Source organism: Neoarius graeffei, chromosome 6 (assembly GCF_027579695.1).
Source record: "Neoarius graeffei isolate fNeoGra1 chromosome 6, fNeoGra1.pri, whole genome shotgun sequence".
Lineage (NCBI taxonomy): Eukaryota > Metazoa > Chordata > Actinopteri > Siluriformes > Ariidae > Neoarius > Neoarius graeffei.
In genome coordinates this window covers 75,612,955-75,634,021 of record NC_083574.1, presented here as the reverse complement: position 1 = coordinate 75,634,021, position 21,067 = coordinate 75,612,955, and the positions used below count along the sequence as shown (strand labels likewise).

Below are 21,067 nucleotides of genomic sequence, written 5' to 3'. Positions count from 1 at the left end.
CTGTACCAACAGGTTTACCATCCAAACGAGATCACATGGGATTACCTTTCACAGGTGAGACTGGAAAAATACTTTTCATTGTATTTGGTCATTATAACGTCATTTTATGGACAGATTTTTCTGACTTTGTGGCTAATATGAAGTCAAGTGCATAATAGCCGCTCGATGAAACATGTCTCCAAACAATGAAGTATTTCCTTCGTAACTACGCTGATAACACTTTGTGTTTTTGTCAAACATTGGAGCTTTGTATTCATTCTGAAGGTTTATTGTTATTAATATTGAATAAAAAGTAACTGGGATACATCATTGTTAATTATCATTCAAATTTTAGGTAAATTATTTTAATTTGCATCTTATACTGTTAGGACTTGGACTGTTTTGGCCTCTAGAGGCCGCTGTTATTTCCTTTTCGTGTCTTGTTTATTTTGGCCTCTAGAGGCCGCCACTGTTCCTGTGTTTTGTGTTTTTGTTAATTGCCTGTTAGTCCTAATTATCTTCACCTGTGTCCTTAATTAGTTTGTGTATTTATACCCCTGAGTTCAGTCCTCTTGTCACGGAGTTTTTGTGCTGTTATGTTTATCTCCAGTTTCCTTTGTACTGTGTTTTGTGGATCTTCTGAGCTTTTGCATTTTTGCCTTTTTCTTTTTGAATTATACTCTTTTTTTTTTGTTTTATTTTGTTTTGTTTTGCCCTGGATTGTATATAGTGTACATAGTATATATAAACCTTTTGTTACTTTTTCTACTTCTGCCTCATGCCTCTGCATTTGAGTCATTCCCCTGGTGGCCTAGTGGGGGTTTGCTGGATCATCACACCAACGAACCAGGTTCGAATCCCAGCAAAACCCTAACAGAAAGACTCCGTCATGACCGACTCAGCAGAGGCTGCTTCAACTGTCTACCCGGCCAACCTTCAGGGAATTATGGCAGCTTTGACACGCTTCGGAGCGACCATGGACGCTCATGGACGTACGCTCACCAGCCAACGTGAGGCCCTTGCTCGCCACGAGGAACTGCTTCAGCAAATTGGGAAAACCCTGGCACAGCTGACATCTCTGCCTGCATCTCCTGCTCCTGATCCAGCTCCCACTCCTGCTCCAGTGCCTCCTGCCATGCTGCCTTCTTCACCTCGCGAACCCAGCCTTCCTGCACCACAGAGGTATGACGGCAAGCACAGTGAGTGCCGAGAGTTCCTTACCCAGTGTCAACTCACCTTTGAGCTTCAGCCTACCACCTACACTACGGATCGCCGCAAGATTGCCTTTGTGATCACCTTATTAGCTGGTAAGGCGCGAGCCTGGGCTACTGCTATCTGGCAAAGACAGGGACCTGAGTGCTTTGATTTCCAGCTGTTTTCTGAAGAGATGCTTCGGGTCTTCGATCAGGCAGACATCAGTACCGACGCAGCCCGAAAGCTCATGTCCATCCGGCAAGGAGGAAGCGTCGCAGATTACGCCATCTCGTTCCGAACACTCGCAGCAGTAAGTGGATGGAACGAGACTGCCCTGGTGTCAGCCTTCCACCATGGTCTGTCTGACCCCATCAAGGACGGTCTGGCCTCTATTGGATGCCCAAGTGACCTCGAAACCCTCATCTCACATGCTATTCGTCTGGACAACAGGATGAGAGAACGCCACCAAGCCTTGAGCCCCCCCAGCCTCCCTACCTCTACCTGGAGACCGTCTGCCTCCTTCAGTGACTGTCCAGAACCCATGCAAGTGGGTCGTACTCGCCTCTCCGCATCTGAGAGGGAGCGCAGAAGGAGGGACAAGTGCTGCATCTACTGTGGCAAGCCTGGTCACTTCCGAGCATCATGTCCCGAACTCTTGGGAAAAGGACCGCCCCGTCCAGCCGAGGGAGGGTTGTGACGGGGCCTACCCTCTCTCCCGGACTCCCTGGCCAAGGAATCTACATCCCGGTCTCCATCTCCTGGGGTGAGTCTGTCCACGCTTGTCAAGCTTTGATAGACTCAGGGGCGGCTGGGAACTTTATGGATATTCACTTCGCCCAAAGCATAAATATACCTACTGCACCTCTTGAAGTCCCTCTGTCTGTGTCTGCCCTCGATGGCCAAGCGTTAGGTGATGGAAGAGTCACCCAAGTTACTTCTCCAGTCTTCCTCCAGTCTCAAGGTCACAAGGAAGAAATATCCCTGCACCTGATTCCTTCACCTGAGTTCCCAGTTATTCTAGGCCTTCCTTGGCTTACTCGCCACAACCCTCGCATAAGGTTGTGGAATGGGGCCCTGCATGCCATGCCTCTTGTCTGCTCTCTAGCTCTCCTGTGTCTCCTGCCGAGCCCCCTGATCTCACCGAGTTATCTCAAGTTCCCACAGAGTACTGGGATCTCAAGGAGGTATTCAGCAAGAGCAGGGCCGCCGTTCTTCCTCCGCACCGGGCCTACGACTGTGCCATCGATTTGCTCCCTGGGACTACCCCTCCTCGTGGCAGACTGTTTTCCCTCTCTCAGCCAGAACGCAAGGCTATGGAGGAATACCTCAAAGACGCCCTGGTCTCTGGGTTCATTCGACCCTCCACCTCACCTGCTGGTGCCGGCTTCTTCTTTGTCGGCAAGAAGGATGGGGGGCTTCGACCATGTATTGACTACAGGGGCCTGAACAAGATCACTGTGCGCAACCGATATCCCCTTCCGCTGATGTCCACTGCTTTCGACCTGCTCCAAGGCGCCACCGTCTTCACCAAGTTGGACCTACGGAACGCATACCACCTCATCCGTATCCGACAGGGAGACGAGTGGAAGACTGCCTTTAACACCCCGTCTGGGCACTACGAATACCAGGTGATGCCCTTCGGACTCACCAATGCACCAGCTGTTTTTCAGGCCCTAATCAACGACGTCTTAAGGGACATGATTAACCTGTACGTCTTTGTCTACCTCGATGACATCCTTATCTTTTCCAAGACCGTGCAGGAGCACCGCCACCATGTCCGCCAGGTTCTCCAGAGGCTGCTACAGAACAATCTGTTCGCCAAGGCCCAGAAATGCGAATTTCATGTTCCCGAGGTCTCCTTTCTGGGATTTATTGTACGGACAGGCCAACTCCAAATGGACCCTGCCAAGACCCTGGCCGTCCGGGACTGGCCTACTCCCAAGTCCGTTAAGGAGGTTCAGCGGTTCTTAGGATTCGCTAACTTCTACCGCAAGTTCATCAGGAACTTCAGTTCTGTGGCAGCACCCATGTCAGACCTCACCAAAGGGACAGGTGGATCTTATGGCTGGTCTCCTCAGGCAGAAAAGGCGTTCAAAGACCTCAAGGCCCGCTTCTGCACGGCACCCATTCTGGTCCTCCCGGACACCTCCCAACCATTCATCGTGGAGGTGGACGCCTCGGACAGTGGTGTCGGCGCGGTACTCTCTCAACGTTCGGAAGGAAAGCTGCACCCCTGCGCTTACTTCTCCCACCGCCTGAGTCCTGCGGAGTCCCGGTACGATGTGGGGGATCGAGAACTGTTAGCGGTCAAATTGGCCCTTGAGGAGTGGAGGCACTGGCTGGAGGGAGCGCAACATCCATTCCTGGTTTGGACTGACCACAAGAACCTGGAGTACCTCCAGCAAGCCAAGAGACTGAACCCTCGACAGGCTAGGTGGGCCCTGTTTTTCAGTCGGTTTGACTTCACCCTCTCGTACCGTCCTGGCTCCAAGAACACCAAACCTGACGCACTGTCCAGGCTGTTCTCTGCCACTAACAGGGAGAATGAAGTTGGGCCTATTATCCCGGTGTCCCGGATTGTGGCCCCTGTCCGCTGGGGTATTAAGGAGGCTGTTCGACGAGCCCAACGCCAGGACCCCGGTCCTGGGACGGGGCCACCGGGCCTCTTGTACGTCCCACATCAAGCCCGGGCCAAGGTTCTCCAGTGGGGTCACTCTTCCCCTCTCACCACCCACCCGGGAGCTCGGAGGACCCTGGACTTCCTGAAAAGACGCTTCTGGTGGCCTAACATGGAGCAGGAAGTAAGGTCATTTGTCCTGTCCTATGAGGTTTGCACCAGAACCAAGAACCCACAACAGCGTCCCCAGGGTCTCCTGCATCCTCTTACCATTCCCCGGCGTCCCTGGTCCCACGTGGCAGTCGACTTCATCACGGGTCTCCCTGAGTCACAAGGTAACATGGTCATTTTGGTCATTGTTGACAGATTCTCCAAGGCCTGCCGCTTCATACCTCTGTGCAAACTCCCCTCTGCTCTTGAAACAGCGAAACTTATATTTAATCATGTCTTCCGAGTCTTTGGTCTTCCACAGGACATCGTCTCAGACCGAGGGCCCCAGTTCTCCTCCCGAGTGTGGCACGGGTTCTGCAAGGTCATCGGAGCCACTCCCAGCCTCTCCTCTGGGTTTCACCCACAGTCCAATGGTCAGATGGAGAGGCTCAACCAGGACCTGGAAACCACCCTGCGAGGCCTGGCTATGGATAACCCGACATCGTGGAGCACCTGGCTGCCATGGGCAGAGTACGCCCACAACACCCTGCAGTCATCGGCCACCAAGCTGTCGCCATTCCAGTGCCAATTCGGGTTCCAGCCACCTCTGTTCCCGGACCAGGAGGAGGACGCGGGGGTGCCCTCGGTCAACCAATATGTGAGATGGTGTCGCAAGACCTGGAGCAAGGTCAGGAAGACCCTCATACAGACCTCCAGAACCAACCAGACTCAGGCCAACCGCCACAGAAGACCTGCACACACTTTCCGCCCTGGGCAGCGGGTTTGGCTGTCCACTAAGGACCTTCCGCTGCGGGTGGAGAACCGCAAGCTTGCTCCTCGCTACATTGGCCCCTTCAAGGTGGTGCGCAGGGTGAACCCTGTCTCCTACCGGCTCCAGTTGCCCCGGACTCTGAGGATCAACCCCACTTTCCATGTTTCCCTGTTGCGGCCTGTACTGACGTCTACGTATGCCCCTGCCCCTAGGAACCCCCCACCCCCCCGCATCTTCCAGGGGCAGACTGTGTTCACTGTGCATCGCCTGCTTGACTCCCGCCGGGTCCGCGGCGGGTTGCAATATCTGGTGGACTGGGAGGGCTATGGTCCTGAGGAGCACTGCTGGGTTCCTGCTCGGGATGTCCTAGATAAAGAACTGTGTCGGGACTTCCATTCGGCCCATCCGGATCGCCCTGGGAACGTCAGGAGACGCTCCTAGAGGGGGGGGTCCTGTTAGGACTTGGACTGTTTTGGCCTCTAGAGGCCGCTGTTATTTCCTTTTCATGTCTTGTTTATTTTGGCCTCTAGAGGCCGCCACTGTTCCTGTGTTTTGTGTTTTTGTTAATTGCCTGTTAGTCCTAATTATCTTCACCTGTGTCCTTAATTAGTTTGTGTATTTATACCCCTGAGTTCAGTCCTCTTGTCACGGAGTCTTTGTGCTGTTATGTTTATCTCCAGTTTCCTTTGTACTGTGTTTTGTGGATCTTCTGAGCTTTTGCATTTTTGCCTTTTTCTTTTTGAATTATACTCTTTGTTTTTGTTTTTTTTTTGTTTTGTTTTGCCCTGGATTGTATATAGTGTACATAGTATAAATAAACCTTTTGTTACTTTTTCTACTTCCGCCTCACGCCTCTGCATTTGAGTCATTCCCCTGGTGGCCTAGTGGGGGTTTGCTGGATCATCACACCAATGAACCAGGTTCGAATCCCAGCAAAACCCTAACATATACGGATTTTATAAGGGAAATATGAATTTTGGAGGTTGGTTATACAGGTTTGATTGACCAAAGGTTGACATGTATGTTTATAACCATCACATTAAAAGTTATATGTGTTGTTTTGATGCCTGTTTGTTTCCCAAATATATACGTGTGTGTGTTAATGGGTGAATAAAAGGCATCGAGTTAAATATTATTGTAGAAAGGGGCTTTATGAAGTTCAGTCCATTTACTTGCATTGGTTTACGGGGAAGATTTGCCACATCCAATATGGCGGACACTCTGACGTATCCCAGCAACGGGCTACCAGCTCAATGCGGCATCTATGTTTATATGTCTATGGTGATTGAGTTGGTTTTGGTATGCACTTATACTTTTGCAAAGTGAGATTTCAGTATGCTGTAGCACTGTGATATGACACTAAATGTCTTTATTGAAGTCCAACTGCAATTTATTTTTGTTTGAATACAACTCCAGCACAATTGAAGTTTTATTTCATTTTTATTTTCTTTTGTCACACATGTCTGAACTGAGATACAGTAGTATGTGACTACATGTTTTATATTTGAGACTACAGCTCCCTAATCCATCACAAAATCCAATTTTGTGTTTTGTATGTTCAGTACTGCCTAGTATGTGAGTGAATAAACTCCCTTACCATGTTCTCTTGTCCCAGCAGTTTTTAACAAGTACTTTTAGCATAAAATGTGTTCACCATTTTAATTGTAACATTTCACTTTAAAAGCCTTATTCATTTACATAGATTAAAAAAAAATGTGATTAATCGCGATTAACTATATGAAATTCTGAGATTAATCGCGATTAATTTTTTTAATCGTTTGACAGCCCTAGTTTTTATATATATATTTACTGAAAAATGTGAAATGTTCATATATTATTTAGCTTATTTCAAAATGATAATATTTTTAAAACCATATTTCTGTGACATGAACACAAGTAAAATGTTTCCTTATCTATACAAATAATTTAGTTGTATTTATCAGTCCTTAATCATCAATAAAATGGAAATAATATCAAAAATTCTAATTTGGAAAAAATGGATTTTTTAAACACCTGTAGCTCAGAAATACTTGAGAGACACAGAACAAAAACTTGGAAATATAAAATATGGGTCTAGGAGATTACTGAAAAAAATTTACAAGTTCCTAACTGCTATCCCACATTGGAATCCATGCTACTGAAAATGGCATGTTTTAGAAATCGGCGAATTTCAAAACCCTGTTACAGACAAACTAGGAATAGTGGAGACTTGGTAAAACTGAAATTGGTAGATATTTCTGTGTAGATTTGAATAACATTATTAGTTTAAGCATTACTGCCACAGGCAAGCTTCCAGAATGAATTAAAAATGCAAAAAATGCAAATTTGTCTTTGTAATTTCCTTGTTAAAATCACCATCTAATATACAATGACCATTGAAATTCTAAGTTGAAGCTTGTAGTACAAGACATTGAGTCTCTCTGTGCAAAATTTTAGGTTTCTATCTTGCATAATAAAGATTATATTACACTTTGAAATATGTATGTTTTGAGCAAAAAACAAAAAAATCGAAAAATTCAAATGTCTGTATCTCTGAAACCGTTAGAGATAGGAAGCTCAAATTTTGGGGATTAACTTCTTTTAATAATATCTCTGAGCCCTCCAAATTTCATTGAAATCTGAGATGGTCGAGCATAAATTTGTCAGATATTTGTTGATTTGGCATGGAATGACCCAATAGGAATACATCATCTATTAATGAAGCCACACACAATAACATCCATCCATTGTCTGTAACCACTTATGCTGTGTAGGGTCACAGGCAAGCTGGAGCCTATCCCAGCTGACTATTAGATTAGATTAGATAACTTTATTTGTACCCTAAGGTAGATTTGGTGTGCAGCCAAGTAATCTCCACTCATACAAAACATTTAAAACAAAGGACACAACATACAAACATTTGAAATATTACAGAAATGTTTAAAAAACAGTAAACATTAGACAGTACCAAAGTGACGCATCCTAGAGTGACAGGGCCGGCTCTAGGTCTTTGGCTGCCCTAGGCGAGATTGAGTTTTGGCGCCCCCCCAAGAAAAAAACCCCTCTAATAACATCTAAATAACACTTTAATCTAATCACTCTATTCTATTACTATTAAACAATATATAGTGCATGGACAATAAACTATAAGTAATTTTTATCTTTTTCATTATTGTTATTATTATCATTATTCACATAAAGTGTCACAAAGTAAAATGACCACACAAATTCAATACATATCTCCATATAATGGGCAAAAACTCTTCCGCACCCTGTTCAAAGTGTATAGTGCATGGACAATAAACAAGAAATTATTTTTAGTTTCTTTTTTGCTATTAAAAGTTAAGTCATCTCTGAAGAATTAACAAATTAAATGAATAAAAAAGGGGCGGCACGGTGGTGTAGTGGTTAGCGCTGTCGCCTCACAGCAAGAAGGTCCTGGGTTCGAGTCCCGGGGCCGGCGAGGGCCTTTCTGTGTGGAGTTTGCATGTTCTCCCCATGTCCACGTGGGTTTCCTCCGGGTGCTCCGGTTTCCCCCACAGTCCAAAGATATGCAGGTTAGGTTAACTGGTGACTCTAAATTGACCGTAGGTGTGAGTGTGAATGGTTGTCTGTGTCTATGTGTCAGCCCTTTGATGACCTGGCGATTTGTCCAGGGTGTACGCCGCCTTTCGCCCGTAGTCAGCTGGGATAGGCTCCAGCTTGCCTGCGACCCTGTAGAAGGATAAAGCGGCTAGAGATAATGAGATGAGATGAATAAAAAATTCTACAATTCTAAATTGTGCAAACTTAAGCACCCTGTTAGGACATCAATGGGCTGTATTTTCAAACAAAAGTGCTATTATGGGTACTTTGTTATTGAAGTCTATTGCTGTTTGCATCTAGTTAGCTAGGCAGACATTGATTCAGGCGTCTAAAATATTAATTTGCCACTATAATGGTTGATATGAGAGATTAGATCAGACTTACCTCTATACTTGGCTCTATTTGTTTCTTCCTGTAGCCTTCGTTTGGATTTCTTCATTTAAGCACTTGTAGTCTGGGTTACTTTTTGCAGTGGATAGCCTTTCTCATTCCCCGATGAACACCGCTCCCCCCGCCCCCCTTATAACCTATCATTGTGCATTTTTAGTAAGCATAAGGAAATCACCGACCACTACTGCGTAGGCTACACTTGTTTTTCAACCTTTTTGAGCCAGGGCGCACTTTTTTCAATGAAAAAATCTCAAGGCACATCACCAATAGAAAATGTTGACTGAAACTAAAACGCTGTTGCCAATATTTACAATATACAGTCATTCTATAATTTTCCACGGTACACTTGGTGATCTCTCACGGCACACTAGTGTTCCGCGGTACTAGAGTTCGGCAGCACAGTGGTTGAAAACACTGTACACCACTGATGCACTTGGTAACATCTCCATTCAATAACTCCATCCCTCCTTTTTGGTGGGGTTTTGGTCACCATTGGTGCTCCTGGGCACACTTTGCGCTCTAGGCAATTGGCCAAAACAGAGAATAGCCGCGGATGCGCACTTGCGCGCCCGAAGACACACTAAAGACAGGGCGAACTACTGTTGAGCGCTTATTGTTTCATGATTAACAACCAACCCACCCCACCCCACCTTTGTTGACAAATCGCACCCTGACTACATGCTTTGCTGTACAATTAAATTAGGCTAAGACATTATAATGCTGACTCGTTTTCAGAATAGTGGAAGTCATAATTTTTCTCCCCCCGTTTCTGCGCCCCTGGATGGACACAGCGCCCTTAGCATTTGCCTATATTGCCTATGCCACGGGCCGGCTCTGTAGAGTGACATAGTGTCACATTGTGTAAAAAAAAAAACAGTGATATACCAGCCATGATAGATTGATGAATATGTAATAAAATGAGACTGATAAGATCCTTAACTATATAAACAAATTAAAAATTAATTATAAAACAAATAAAATAAATTGTGCTATTACAGCCTATGTTTAGAAGTTATATTATTAATCTCTCTAATAGCAGAGGTGAGAGGTGAGGTACACCCTGGACAAGTCACTAGTTCATTGCAGGGCTGACACATAGAGACAAACAACCATTCACACTCACATTCACACCTACAATCAATTTAGAGCCACCAATTAGCCTAACCTTTATGTCTTTGGACTGTGGGGGAAACCGGAGCACCCAGAAGAAACCCACGCAGACATGGGGAGAACATGCAAACTCCACACAGAAAGGTCCTTGTCAGCCACTGGGCTCAAACCCTGGACCTTCACTGCAAAAAACTGAAAACTGAATTTGAGGAGAAAATTCTTTAATACAAGTGAAGTTATCTTGCTGCATGGACAGATAATTTTACTTGACAAGAGATCTTGGAATAAGTTGGTTATAGTCGAGAACTAGTTTTAATAATCTCAGAGTTGGTGTCTTGTATTTTTCTAACAGGAAATGCTAGGTTGTTTCAATTATATTCAAAATATTCTAACTTAAGATATCATTTTTGCAGTGTAGAAGAATACAAGACACCAACTGAGATTATTAAAACTAGTTCTAGATTGTAACCAACTTATTCCAAGATGTCTTGTCAAGTAAAATTATTGATGCAGCAAGATAATTTCACTAGCATTAAGGCATTTTCTCCTCAAATTCAGTTTTCAGTTTTTTGCATTGTTCTTGCTGTGAGGCGACAGTGCTAACCACTAACACCACTGTATCACCCTACACAATAACACTACAATAAATGTATTTGACTATTGCTTTTATGATTTATAATTATTTGTTTGGGATAAAATATGAAATGAAGCAACCATTTTTTCCCTTTCCCAGTGATAGAGACAGAAACACCAAACACTGTGCTGGAGCTACTCACAAACTCCCACAAACCAAAGGTAGGGTTAGTTTGTAGTGAATTGAGAGTTTTCAACCATGATTCTTCTATAAATATTTAGCCCATTTTGTTAGCCCTGCTCTTGTATTGTGACATAGATGGAAGCATGACTGGATAAAGATCATTTTAGATAAATTAGGATGTAGTAGAATTATTGTTGCATGTAAATATTGCACATGTTTATATTCCAATCAATTTTCTTTCATTCTCCACTGATATATAGTCATGATAAGAGTTATTGAACAAATAACATCACTTTAAAAGAGCTGGTAAGATTAGAGGTCTTTCTTAGTCCTACCTTTGCTGTTTCGTTTGCTGTGCTTATAAACTCATCACAGGCATCCACGCAAGAAGGAAGTAGTTTATCCTGAAATTTCTTCCTGCGCTTATATATCTCCTTTAGTGGAGTATAGTCTGCCCTAATGACCTTCAGTTAATGTGTGTGTTTTGGCCAGAGGAAGGGAAAGGGGACAGGCTTGGACAGGGATGGGCTGCTTGTGGTATGTGTAAGTGTAGTGATATCAGCAGAGTTGCAACATGATAAGCAGCTGTTATAATAGTTAAGCTTCTGAGTGTTTCCAAGCTTGAAGTGCTCTAACAGTATCTTTCAAACTGAAGACAAAAGACATCTTCTGGACATTTTTCAGCTCCACATTCAGAATAGGATAAGTGATTGTTCTACATTGTTATCCCAAATTAGTTGAGTTTACTTGAAATTTGTGTGGAAACCCGTTCCCCAAAACCACTTTAGTTTTTACACATGCTGAAACTAAACAGGTTAAGTTGTACCAACATAGACGATCATTAGTCTTTACTAAAAATCATTAGTTCACTTAACTAATTTTCTTTGCACCCCCAAGTTGTTTGAAATAACTATCTTCAGCTAAATATACATAAACATTATATTTATCACTACTTAAATTAGTTAATATAAATAATGTGGTTTCTTCAAATGTAATTATACCATTTTGTTTTTGTAATAAATACTTTAAACAAAATTGTATTGAAGGGAAGAAGTTAAACACATTTAAATGTTCAGAAAAAAAAACTTTTATTTTTTACAAAACAGTGCAAGATAACACTCTGCAGTATTGCACCAACCCTGTCAATCAAGACAAGTAAAATCATTCCTTAAAATTGCATGGCAACAATTTAAGTTTCACTTTTCCATTTGACTGGAGAAGAAAAATGAACACAGCATTTAAATATCTGCTATATCCTGAAAACTGGACACATCCAGACAGGCATTAAAACAAGCCTCTCAAACTTGACTGGAGGTCACATTAACTGTTAATTTGGGTTTAAAGAACATCATTATGCAGTCCTGTGCATACTCTGCTGCATCTAACCCTATGTAACCAAGCAGAACTACAGAACAGAGAATGTCACTGGTAGTAGCTGAAGAGCAGTCACAGATGCATTTGAGTTTTAATATACAATACTCAATGTGCTGACTTCTCTTTGTTAAGACCTTAACATTAAATACTGTGACCCAACATGAGAAGAACCTGTTGGATGAACTGGAATGTGAGCTTCATAGACTTGGGGTAGTTTAGATGCAGTGCATTTGAAAGTCCAAACAGAATGCACATAGCCTTTGGCAGGTCTTGAAGGTTGTCAATCACAATTTCTCCCTCAATGATGATCTTCAATGAGGCTGGACTGAGATGCAGGGAAGATGAGAATGCAGCACCTTCAGGCTCAACCAGGAGGATCCCAATGTCAATGTGGTGAAGCGAGGCATCTTCATCAAAGTCCTTAATAAACAATATCAACATACGAGCACAATCATTAATTTCTCATTAAATAACCATCAATAATATTTCGCAATGTAGCCTAATCATGGGAGAGTCAATGCTAGAGGGGATTAGACAAACAGATCACCCAAAGAAGTTGGAAAGAGGTGTTGCTAATAGTGCTGATTGATAAAGGGAAGGGCATCACTATATGAATATGTGTGACTAACACCTCACAAATCACATGAAATGCAATGAATAAGAAAAATCATTAGGGCCAGAGCATGCTATTGCCATGAGCTGAAACAACTAAGGCCCTGTCCACACGGCAATGGATTCAGGTGAATCTGATAACATTTTTTATTGTTTCGGCCTGGCATCCACACGGCACCGGCGTTTTGGGTGCCCCAAAATGAAGTCTTTTGAGAATGGGTTCCAGAGTGGAAAAATCTGGCAATGGAGCCATTGTGAAGTCGTCTGGATGAGTAGAACGGATTTGTTTACGATGACATCACAACCACATGTGCTTCACGCCGGGTAGAAGTGTAACGAACTCGATGCGAGTTGTCAACAAATCCTATAACTTGGTTCATGAAACGCGCTTACAAAATATTTTCACTGTGAATATTTATTGTGTAATGAGAGAGAGAGAGAGAGAGAGAGAGAGAGAATAGCCCTTAGGGCAGAGTCAATCCTGCCAGCAAAAATAGGGAAAAAAAAGGAGCAATCTCACCTCTTCAGATGTTGGTTTAAGTCTGACAATACAATCCTCAAAAAGGGCGTAGAAGAATAAAGTAATCCATCAACGTGTAGCATTAAATTTATTCCAGACCATTAAAGAATTCTGGAGCATATCAGAATGTTGGCGTACCGGCTTCCATCTACCCCCATTCATTCCTCTTTCTGCGTCTCCATTCAAAAACCGAGCATGTGACTTAAAGGGACTATATCCATAGGATAGGGAGTGAGAAAGTGTGTGCGTGTGACAGTGACAGGGATAGTCACTGTGCGCATGTGCAGTTATGCGCATGCGTCTACTTCTATTGTTCTGGTGTCTCTGATGGGACCATCTTACAGCGCACCTAGAGGTGTGGCATGTGTATTGCATCGTTTTCAGCAAGCATTGCATTGCCATTTGGACCTGAAATTTAACTGATCCATTGCCCATGTGGACGCGATATTTAAAAAAAAAATCTCAGTGCCGGGTGGCATGGTGGTGTAGTGGTTAGCGCTGTCGCCTCACAGCAAGAAGGTCCGGGTTCGAGCCCCGTGGCCGGCGAGGGCCTTTCTGTGAGGAGTTTGCATGTTCTCCCCGTGTCCGCATGGGTTTCCTCCGGGAGCTCTGGTTTCCCCCACAGTCCAAAGACATGCAGGTTAGGTTAACTGGTGACTCTAAATTGACTGTAGGTGTGAATGTGAGTGTGAATGGTTGTCTGTGTCTATGTGTCAGCCCTGTGATGACATGGCGACTTGTCCAGGGTGTACCCCGCCTTTCGCCCGTAGTCAGCTGGGATAGGCTCCAGCTTGCCTGCGACCCTGTAGGACAGGATAAAGCGGCTAGAGATAATGAGATGAGATGAGAATCTCGTTGCCGTTGTCGTGTGGATGTAGCCTAATCATCATACAGCAACATGCTGTATGTGTATTATAATCTGTCAGGCTCATTTTTAAAATGTTTTTGTGTAAGTAATACTGTGCTCATGTGGTTTATCACAGACAGTAACAACAACATATTGTTGAAAATTCAAGATTATGTCATCATGGTCCCTTTAGATACCATATGAGAAGGTAAGGAGTAACTTACAAAGACTGATCTGTAGAAGTCTGCTGGCTTGTCACCAAGGATAATAGGAAGCCCTCTCAGCACCAGTGTCCCAATATTGGTTGGCTCTGAAGTCTTTGGGGGAGTAAGATGACAACTCAAATTACACAACTGGTAAGTTAATGCTGAAAGCTCAAAGCAATTTTAAATTTGATTGTATATCCCATCTAATACAACAGCACTTTATGTGACAAGTTGTGAAAACCAATGGATGTGCATAATGTCTATACACAAAACTTGGTTTGTTGTGAAAGCTGTGACAACAGCTGCCCAACGTTCCCTCTCTTTGATCGAAATATCTCGAGATGAGGACTGTGCCTATCAAGGCTCTCATAGAATCCTTGCTTCAGGTCTTTGCCCATAATTCTGTTGAACTCCATGCACACCTGAAAGACATCAAGAATACTTCAGTATTACATTTTAAGAAAAAGAATACAATGGCTGGAAGCTCCAGCATGAATACCTGTATCATATGCATCTCAATACTGATAGATAGATAGATAGATAGATAGATAGATAGATAGATAGATAGATAGATAGATAGATAGATAGATCAAATCCCTCTGGAAAGTTTGGCAAGTAGTTCAGTTCACCTTTCTTCACCTTCTTGATATTCTTGTTTGCTGGTTCTCCTTCTGCTGCTTGCCCTCCATGTGTTTCTGCATTTACTGCAACATCAAGGCATCCTGATCTTCTGCGCTTTGTTCTATAATTAGCCAGTTTTTATTTCAGGCTATTTTTCCAACCACTACAGCAATTGGATGAGCCTCTTTCCTGGAGACAGGGGTGTTTGGTTATCAGTGCTAGTGCTACACTTTCGAACTAAGCATTATTTGGATATGCTATATAGCTATACATGCTCTCGGCCAGTCTCTCAAGGACCTCATGTTTCAGCTCCTTTGATACTTTCAGGTGTGTGCCATCATGAAGATACAGCAGATTTGCTTGCCTAAGTCTGTACTCTACGTCAACAGAAAAGTTTGGAATATCAAATAATTCTGGCCACAGTTTCTGTCAATCCTGGAATGATGTTGAGAGGATTTCTGTGTCTGCTGAACTGAGTGTGTCACTCTGGATTTCATCAGATGTTGAGACAGGTACCAGATCAAGTACAGGGATGACTTTGACTGTTGTCTTTTCTTGAAGCTCTTTAATATCTGTCAGATTGCATAGGTTATAATTTAATTCTGGATCTTTGGACTGAAGAGAGAAGTTGTAATTAAGTCTCAGTGGTGCTGTAAGCTGATTAATCAAATCCTCCACTGTAGCAGGCCTTGTATTCAGGATGACCTTTCTTATATCTTACTCTGTGAGAATGACCCTCAAGGTTATCTTCTGGTATACCAACATCTTGGGAATAAAAACAATAACTAGCTCATTAGAAATATGCATGTCCTCAAGAACAGTTGGTTGCTGAGCCATTGCCAAATATAACAGGAAAGTTACAATAAAGAGATCTTTATGTAATAGGTGCAGTGCATTATCAAGAAATAGTTTAGTACATCCACAAAAAAAGGTGAAAAATGTGACCATTTAAGCCTAATTTAGACTCCTTTCTGAGCCACATTTGTTAAGAATCCAGCAAGGACACTTTAAGCTTTTTAACAGAGAATATAATGCCTCAGTGTCACTATTAAATTCTCCCCAAATCGATACTTTTAGCTGCAGTAACGTTAACCTGACTAATGAACATTAACTCTGCTAACAAACAGGTCTAAAAATAACACAAAACAATGACGGACAAGTAATGTAGTCGGCGAATTCTGAATCACCATGTTAACACCTGACTAATATTGCCATGGTAGCCCTGCCAATGGTCGCATCATTTGAAAAGTTTGTTACATTAACAGCATTGATATAAATGCAAGAATCACCTCTGTTTGATACCAAATGCGGGTTAACCACGTTAGCCCGCCAGCTTGTGGTTAGCATTAGCCACAAGAACATGCAAACAAGTGCGTTATTGTAAACACTGAACTGACAGATAACCGTCTTAGCTGACGTTAGCATTTAGCTAAGTCATTATCTGTGTCGTGTTTACTGTTTTAACACAAGTGCGAGACCATGTACTGAATGCAGGAAAACTTTATTCCACTCCTCTTCTGCTCTCTTATCTCATAACCTCCTGTGTGGCCCACAGCGCCCCCATGTGTCCCCACTATGCTAGACCTCCCACATCCATTGAATAGACATTATAAAACACATACAATAACACCACATCTCCCTTTTCTAGAGAACCAAGGGTAGATTGCCTTTGTCTCATCAGACCTTAGAGGATTATTCTGCCTCTTTTGTTGAAAGGTCTGTTCCTATTTAACTCTTAACAGAACAGTGTGACCATAAGCACGTCAGTGAATACCCACCCTAATGTAATCAGGTAATTACTGTATCTTAAACCACACAGTGTTACTTAAAGTGCTAAAATAACATCCCATGTTACTATAACATTTGTAACATAATATAACATAACATAACTCCATTGTTTTGTTTTCTGTGGTTTGATTTTTCCCTTTTTTTTTAATCAAAGCATAGTTCTCAGAGTCTCATTTTCTAATTTACACATTAAGCCTATCAGGTTTGTTGATGGCTCTCCCAGATCTAGTTGTAATAACATGATTCTCTGTAGACGGAACTTGGGGAGGTGGCATGGGTGCCTCTGTAGACAATGGCTCTGGTGGTTGTTGCTGGAATGAAGAACCATTGTCTTGTGTAGGTGTATATTGAGGTATCAGGTTCTGACGGTTGCGTCTCACAACACCCTGAGGTAACTCCACTAAGTAAGACCTTGGAGCAGAGTGTTTCTGAAGCACTCTTCCTGACGCTCTTGCATCTGTCACCCATACCCGCTCTCCTGGTGGCAGACAACTGAGGAATTGGGCACGGTGTCACCTGTTGTAGTTTTCAGCATCTGACAGTCCCTTCTCCCTTTCCTTCTGAGCAAATGCGGTGGTGTCAGACAATGCAGGCTCAAGCTGGGAAGAAAAAGTTGGCACCGTGGTATGAAGATGTCGGCCCATCAGGAGCTGCGCTGGGCTGTAACCACTCTGGAGAGGTGTGGCTCTGTAAGTGAGTAGAGACAGATAGGGGTCCTCTGCCTTTTTCAGGAGGATTTTCACAGTCTGGACCGCCCGTTCGGCCTCACCATTACTCTGTGGAAATCTCGGGCTGCTGGAGATGTACCTGAATCCATACGGTAGGAAGCTGCAAAGTTGGTGAAAGCTTGTCCAGAAAACTGTGGCCCATTTTCTGACATCAGAACCTCCGGGATGCCATGACAGGCAAAAATGGACTTTAAGTGCACAATTACATCAGTGGACCTGGTGTGAGATAATTGTGCCATCTCAACATACCTGGAGAAGTAATCCACAACAAGCAGGTAGGTTTTGTTCCCCAGGATGAACAGGTCTGCCCCAGCTTTTGCCATGGTCTTTTGGGGCACACTGATGGTACAAGAGGCTATTTGTGATTTTGTCGCTCCTGTATGCATGTCCTGCAGTTGAGCACCATGTCATTCACCTGCTGGCTGAGTCCTGGCCACCACACACTCTGACGAGCATGAGCCTTACACTTCACCACCCCAGGTGACCTTCGTGTAGCCTGGCTAGCACATCGTTCCTCATTGTTGATGGTATTACAAGCCGTGCGTCTTTCAGCAGTAAGCCATCCTTCACTGTGAGTGTGGCTTGCTCTGGCCAGTAGTTTTTCAACACTGGTTCCTGCCTTGCATGTGCCAGCCATCCTTCTGTGCACAATACCATGACACGTGGGCATATACTGTTGGCTTTAAAGTGCCATTCCACCATTGGATGTATTCTTTGGCATAAAATACAATATATTTTATGACAACATGACTAGACAGATAAATCTTTTAGCTTCAAAATGATATATCAAACATAATTTTTTGACAACAACAAGTATATTCATTTTGCGACCAAAGTCACCTACCCTTTTAATTTCCGCGCGATAGTGAAACATGATGTCATCGGCAGGTTCCCCTTCTTGTGTACCACGTGTCGGTCTATTTTTAGACCAGGAAACCCCCAAAGTGAGAGAGTCATTTCTCCTCGTATATGGGGGCCAAAAAAATTGTGAAAAATTTTGAGTTAATCTTTCAGTTAGCTAGATTTATTGGTATTAGCTAGATTTATTGGTATTATTTTTATTGCGTTCTATCTGCCATTGCTGATAATATGTGCCATGTCACACGTCACGTGGTACACAAGAAGGGGAACCTGCCGATGACATCACGTGCGGAAATTAAAAGGGTAGGTGACTTTGGTCGCAAAATTAATATACTTGTCGTTGTCAAAAAATTATGTTTGATATATCATTTTGAAGCTAAAAGATTTCTCTATCTAGTGATACCATTTATATATGTTGTCAAAATATATTGTATTTTATGCCAAAGAATACATCCAATGGTGGAATGGCACTTTAAGCTGCTCCTTCAGGTTCTCTATGTTTGAAGGGCTGACAGGCAGGGTTTCAATGACACAGTCCACATAAATGTTGGTGCTTTCCATCAGCTCTTTTTCTTCTGCGGGCATGCTCGCTTTGACAGGTGAGCGTGACAGTGTGTCTGCTGTCCAAAGATACTTTCCTGGTGCATACACGATGAAGTATGAGTAGCACATCAGCCTCATCCTGAAGCGCTGGATCCTCAGCGGCAAAAGATCTAGTGCTTGGTCTCCTAGAAGGCTGAGAAGTGGTTTATGATCTGTCTCCAGGCAGAAATGTTTTCCTATGAGGAAATCCTGGAACCTTTCACAGGCCCATGTGAGGCCCAGGGCCTCCTTTTCTACCTGTGCGTACCGTTGTTCCGTGGGGGTGAGTGACCTAGAGGTGTAAGCCACAGGCTTCCATTCATCCTCATACCTCTGGAGAAGAACACCTCCCAAGCCATAGGATGATTCATCTGCTGACACTTTGGTGTCTTTGTTTGGGTCGTACATGGCCAGCACAGGGGGAGAAGACAGTGCTTCCTTCAGTGTTTTTAATGCTGTAGCCTGGTCCACATCCCAGACCCAGGAGTTTTTCTTTGAGAGAAGATCGCGGAGAGGCTTGTCTTTTTCAGCCAGCTGGGGAATGAACCTTCCCAGCTGGTTGACCATCCCAAGAAAACTCCTCAACTCACTCACATTTGTTGGCTCCTTCATCTTTGAGACAGCCTCAGTTTTTTGGGGGTCAGGGTGGATGCCTGCAGTTGTGATGATATGGCCCAGGAAAGCAACCTCTGTTTTTGAGAGCTCACACTTGTCCACATTTAGAGTTATGCCTGCTCTTTCCAGTCTTTGTAGCACTGCATGGAGTCGAGTGTCATGCTCTGCCTGGTCCTTCCCCCACACCAACAAGTCATCAATATGGCATATCACACCTTCAAGCCCCTCAGTAACCTCTGCCATCCTGCACTGGAAATGTTCAGGCGCTGAGGCGATGCCAAATGGTAGACGGTTAAAGTGGAACCGCCGAAATGGTGTAATAAACGTGGTGTACTTGGCTGATTCCTTTGTAAGCGGGATCTGCCAAAAACCCATGTTGGCATCCAGCTTGCTGAACAGATTTGCTCCGGTGAGTGTTCCCAGGCTCTGTTCCACTGATGGCAGAATGTACTTTTCATGGCACACAAACACATTTAGGCCGGTCAGATCCACACACAGCCGCACCTTTTTCTGGTCCTTCTTGGGTATGACCACCATCCTGGCACACCGGTCGGTTGGCTCCTCCACACTGCTGATGATGCCCAGTGCTTCCATGCGCTGGAGCTCTTCCTTGACTGGGCCCACAAGCGGCAATGGAATCCTTCTGGGGGTTTTAACTGAAAATGGCACAGCACCAGGTTTAAACTTAATGGTATATGGTTGTTGTAACATACCCAGCCCGCTGCACAGCTTGGGATAACTTGACTTGAGGGTCCCCATGTCCATGCTGTCAACGCGAATGAGTAAGCCAAGGGCTTTAATGGCTGGCAACCCAAGCAAAGGTGTGCTCAGGTTCTTGACCACATAAACTTTCTCCATGGTCTGCTTGGCTCCACACCTTAACTGCAATGTGGCAAACCCCAACACATCCAGAGGAATCCAGCCTGGCCCAAATAAGGGTCTCTCTGCCTTTTGGAGAACCTGCTGCTTGGAGTTTGAAAATATGTTATCAAACACAGTCTGTGACACAGCAGTAACATCCGCTTCAGTGTTGAGTTTAAATGTAATATTTTTGTCCATTACATCAATCACAGCAGTCCATTTATCATCATCAGATGTCACAGTACCGAGAAAGAAACTTTCCTCCTCTTCCTCTATGCTCTGTACAGCTTTGCCTGCATGGCACACATGCTGGTAGTGACCTTTTTTCCTACAGGAATGGCATTTGGCTTCATTAGCTGGACATTCATGCCTAGGGTGAGGTGTTCCACCGCATTTGTTGCACTGGGAGCTTTTATTGTTTTTGCTCTTGTGTTGTTTTTCTCCATAACTTTTAGGTTTGGTGAATTTAGGCTTTACCTTTTAGTGGCTGCCTTTGAACACTCTGTCCACAGAGTTACCACCCACATGCAGTACTCCGCTTGCATCACTCCTCAGTATGGTTTGCTGCTTTTTTATCTCTTCTGATTGTCTTGCCATATTTATGGCTTTGTCCAGGTCTAAATCCTTCTCCATTTGCATGCGTTCTGAGAGCCGTGTGTCAGCCAGGCCAACCACTATCCTGTCCCGGATCAGTTCATCATGTAAAGTCCCATAGTTACAATGCTCTGCTAGAGCAAACAAAGCAGTAATGAATGCACATGTTAAATCATGCGCGTTCATAAACAATGTTCTTTTTCACCACAAAGAACGAGTGGAAGGCATCCTTGACTTTATCATATTGGCGCTGGTCTGCATCATTAAGTTTCAGGCCTCTCAAAATGTCATTGGCTTCATCTCCCATACAATAAATCAGCTTATT

The 21,067-nt window shown here is 43.8% G+C and overlaps 1 protein-coding gene across 3 annotated transcripts in view; it reads right to left on the bottom strand.

Annotated features, from left to right (window-relative positions):
• si (sucrase-isomaltase) overlaps nucleotides 1–10,956 on the bottom strand; it is a 484,577-nt gene extending 473,621 nt beyond the window's left edge. For all 3 annotated transcript variants that reach the window (XR_009654900.1, XR_009654901.1, XM_060924052.1), the window contains exon 1: nucleotides 10,869–10,956. The gene's annotated coding sequence lies outside the window, so the exon portion shown is untranslated. The remainder of the gene's footprint in view (nucleotides 1–10,868) is intronic.
• Nucleotides 10,957–21,067: the final 10,111 nt, after the last annotated feature.